Source organism: Gopherus flavomarginatus, chromosome 1 (genome assembly GCF_025201925.1).
Source record: "Gopherus flavomarginatus isolate rGopFla2 chromosome 1, rGopFla2.mat.asm, whole genome shotgun sequence".
NCBI lineage: Eukaryota > Metazoa > Chordata > Testudines > Testudinidae > Gopherus > Gopherus flavomarginatus.
This window is the reverse complement of record NC_066617.1, coordinates 340,086,413-340,091,377: the sequence shown is the minus strand read 5'-3', so window position 1 is coordinate 340,091,377 and position 4,965 is coordinate 340,086,413.

Sequence of the window (4,965 nt, the reverse complement as noted above, 5' to 3'; positions counted from 1 at the left end):
AGTGCTGGGGATAATCATGCAAGTTTTTATAAACTTTAGTTTTAACCGGCCCATCATACCATGCACCTAGAAGTGAACTGGGAGCCAGTACAGAGCATGGAGCACAGGTTTTATGTGCTAATAGTAGCCTGCCCTGTTTAAAAGGTAATGACACAATTGCACTAACTGAAGCTTGAGTAGCCTTCAGAGGCAGCCCTAGATAGAATGTGTTACAATAGAGCAGGATAGACCCCGGTGTTCTAAAATGCTTTTTAAAAACATTTTCAACACTTGACTGTGAACAAAAGTGCTGGTTTTATTCTGCCTGGAAAAAAATGTTTCAGGGGGGCTTTGAGTCTTCAATGTGTTGCTATCCAGGGCATGGAAACCAACCTGCTGCACTGTCTGGGATTATTTAGAAAGGAAATTCAGTTTGGGTTGGATTGTGATCCACCATGATTTTCTAGGGACCTGTTTTGAGGTAGAATAGAGCTCACTGACTGTTAATCTCTGGATATAGTTGTGAACTGCAGAGAAGCAGGTATTGTATTGTAGCTTCATTTTGATGAGTGAAAGGTGTGTCACCCCATTTCAGCACCTTTTATTATTGTTGAAGATCAGTTTGTCTGAAGTCTCTGTATATCTAGATAGCATCAAAATGGGAAAATATCTGTTGCACACAGTGATTAACTTTCCAGTGCTGTGAGTAAAATGGCATAGTCAACAGAATGTGAAGAACCAGCTTGTCTTAGAACTGTTAGTGAGAACTTTGCATCAAAGTATATATCATGTAGTATTTGGTGCCTTTTTAAACCCCCCCCCCCCAAAAGGAAAAAAAAAAAGCACGATGTTGTTCTAAAGGAAAAGCTGAATACAAAGTTTATGGATACCAGTAAAGTTAATAAGACTGATATCAGTTCTAGTGCATTTTTGGCTAATGAAGTTGGTTTTCTTTGTGTTCTAAGTTAAACCTGTCTCTCTCAAAAATCCCCCAGTAATGCAGAAAGTCCAGTGTGTGCCATATATAATGCCTATAAATATTAACTTTGAGCTGTTCTATGTTAAATGTAATTGGTCATGAAGCTTACCAGACTTTGTATAATTGGCTTCCATTGGAACTTTCTGTAAAATCTTGGAGGATAAACTAATGTTGATATATCTGCATTTTGACTAATAAGTGATTAAAAAATACAACTGAGTGACTAAGCATATGTCTACACAGGGATAAAAGACCCATGGCTGGCCGGGTCAACTGATTCTGGCTCGGTCTAGGTCCCAGAGCTTGGCTCCAGCCCATGCCCGAATGTCTCTACACAGCGATTTTTCAGCCCCACAGCCATAGTCCTGCAAGCCCACAGCAGCTGACCCAGGCCAGACATCTGTTTGGGGTTTTTTTTCCTGTTTAGACCTACCCGAAGAGCAGGACAATATATGTTTGTTTCCTAAGTCATATGATACCAAAATGAACTCTTTGTGTAAGAGAGATGTTGGCCCATCTGGAGCTCCTTTTCTTCCCTCTGCTGATGTGCTTTTAAATTATGTATTTTTGTCCATTAATTATAATTTATTGAGATTGCAGTAGCACCCCAAGGCCCCACTCAGGATTGAGGCTCCATTGTGCTAGGTGTTGTGCACCCACAGAGGAAGACATAGTCCCTGTATTCTAGAATTTAATTAAGAACATGAGAATAGCCATACTGAGTCAGACCAAAGGTCCATCCAGCCCAGTATCCTGTCTTCCAACAGTGGCCAATGCCAGGTGCCCCAGAGGTAATGAACAGAACAGATAATCATCAAGTGATCCATCCCGTCACCCATTCCCAGCTTCTGGCAAACAGAGACTAGGGACACCATCCCTGCCCTGCCCATCCTGGCTAATAGCCATTGACAAACCTATCCTCCATGCTCTTTTCAATGTTATCACCTCTAAAACAGAAATTATCAAGTTGGGATTTAAATTGCTCAGCTCCCGTTACAGGATGTCTCTTGCTGACAAGCATTCACCGTATTTAATCACTTGGGATGTGCTTGATTCCTATTTACTCCCAGAACTACTGTAAAGGAAAAATATTGTTTTTCTCCTCAAGTACTTTGCCTGGCTTCTGGTTTGATTGTCACAAGCAAGACACAAGGACTGTCCTCCATACTAATGCAGTTACGGGTGCTGAATTACCCCCAAGAAGCTGCACTTCTTCCTCATGTCCAGCATTAACTGTGATTCTAAAGTTGCCCGATGTTTCCCATTATTCCATTTCAAAGTCACTCAAACGTTTCCTTGTTAAATGTCATCTCAGTCAGTATCAACTCCTTAGCTGAGTTTTTCTCAGTCCTTCTCAGTGAAGTTTGACACAATAGGCATCGTTTTTTTATACACGTGGTCCATTGATGACTAATCTATGGCTCAGTGCTTTTTCAGGAAATCCAGGCAAAATTATGGACTTTCTCTTTTTTGCATTAAAGAACTGTAGACTTTCAAATGAAGGTATTATCCAAATCTGGAGCAAAACTATTTAGCTCTATCATAGCTTAAAAGTCTGTGTTACGCATATGGGAAGGTGATTTTTCATTCCAAGCATAAGAACACCGAGTTAAGTGATTTAATCAAGTTAGACCCATGAAAACTCCTTTTCGCTTGCAACAGTCTTGCAGTTTGCTCCTTTTTCCTCCTCCTGCAACTGCTTTGAAATACTATAAAAGTGAGAAGTGCAGCTCCAATTTCAGAATTCAGTGTTGTTTTGCTTATCCTTTCTTTAATTACAGGTTTTTTTCCAACTCTTTTCTTGTGTCCATCTCAAAACAGCCTGATGGTTTTTAGAGGACATTACTCCACCCTGGTGTTTTACCCTTCAGTTTCCCTTCCAATTCTCACATGAGTTTTTCATTAGAGGTTTCTTAAGTATGAGATCCATGCAGCCCATTTCCCCCTCCCCCCGCCACCACAAAAGCATAGGATCTAATGGCAGGAGTGGAATTTATGAAGATAAATAAATACCACCGAGATATTTTGGTGAGAAATTTACCCTCTATGCAACTATCTCTTCCTCACACCTTCGAGATTGCCTTTGTGTGCTTGTACTCTTATTATTACAGTCAATCTGTTGCTAAACCTATCTTTTTTGCTCTTGTATTTCAGTATCTGACGTAAAAGGTACCATTTTAAATATCCATAGGAAAAAGAGGCCCTTAAGAATTTAGCGTGCACTAAAATCATCCAAATAGTAAAAATATTTACCCAGAAGCTTCTAACCTTCTGAAATTCAGTGATTAAAACCTTGCCCCTTCAGGGCTTTTGAGAGATTTAGGTTGATCTTAAATTTGGTCTAGATATTGATTTAATCATAAAGATATAATCAGATACTATGAGGTTGGGCACAAATATAAGAATCTAGATACAGAGGAGACTGAGAAAAGGAAATCTCATTTGCCAGAGGCATGAGTCCCAGAGAAACTCAGGCAGCCAAATATTAGCAATGTATAAATAAAGCATTTTGATCTCTTCTTATCTCTACTTTTTGGCACAGGCTTGGAAAATAAATGCTTTTTTAAACAAATCCATTCTTACAGAAAGGTTCCATGTCTTGACAGTTGTTTCCAGTTGTTTTACTGCAGGTTTTACTGGAGGAGAAGTGTCAGATGGTCCTACATGGATTCTGCTTCACAGCCTCTCTAAAAAGGTGAAGGCTGACAGAGGCCATGATAATATGAAGGAAGCAGATCTGGATTGCTGTAATATAGTGGAGTGTCTTAGCCTCTTTCAGGGCTGTTTTGACGGTGGTGAAGTGAAGACATATGGTGAAACTGTCCTTTTATTTGAGTTGGATACACGTATGTTTGTGTTTTATTTTAACTTCCTTTGAACGTGTAGAACAGAAGCTGCATTTGGGAGTTCAGTGTTAGGTACATTTAGGTAGAGTGAATGCTGGCTGAGAAATACGAACCCTCTTCTAGCTCTGCAACTGACTTTCTCTGTAATTTTAGGTGAGGCATTTAGCCCTGCTGCATCAGTTTCTCCTGTTAAATGATACCACCTGCTTTCTAGGAGTGTTGTGAGGGTTAATTAATGTTTATAAAACCCTTTGAAGATGGAATGTGTTATTTAAGTGCTGTTGTCATTCTCAAATCCTTGCTATTTTCCAAAACATCCCTGTGGTTTTTCTGGCCCTTCCCTTCATTAGGAGTGTAAACAAAACCAGAACTAGAATTTTGCACATAGAATAAGAGATGCAGATCCCATTCTGCCTGTGTGTGTCACTCTGTCCCTTACTACCATTTCTCAGACGCATCTAAGGTATTACTTTTGAGTATTATCCCCAGCCTCTTTTCTGAAAGGCAGAAATAATTGCATATATCTAAGGATAATATGTATCCCATTAAGTCTGAGGAAAAAGAATAGCTTGACTCATTAAGTGTAACAACTTAAAGTATTCAGCAATTCCCTGTATAATACTGTAAGACCCTGAGTTGGACTGATATTTGATTTGCATTTATAAGAATGAATATACAAAACAAGTGCCTACCCAAAGCCATGCATGACACTTCTTTAGAAACACAAATTGGAACACGCACATCCAGGAGCAACTTCCACTATAAATAAAGGAGGGAAGATACCCCTAAATACTACCCCCTCCAGCAGTACTTCCTTGCTAGAAATGTCTCTAAAAATGTAGAATGCCCTGAAGGTCAATACATTTGGCTATTTTGGACCAAAAAGGGGAAATGAAAACTCTTCAAAGTATATGCCGCTAGCAGCCTCTCGTCTCTTACATCAAGGAGGCGCTAACATATCTGCTGAGCTCAACTGCAACAAGTATAGCATGGGGGAGATGGGGTCTCAGGTGGACACCTGCATTTTGCAGAATGAATTCAAAACTTGCAGCCGTCTTCAAGCTTAATGCATACATGTGTGTGGCATTAATAATATCTTATCTCTCCACACACTTACTGTATATCTGCGCACATGTGAATATTATGGATTAAGATCTTCAC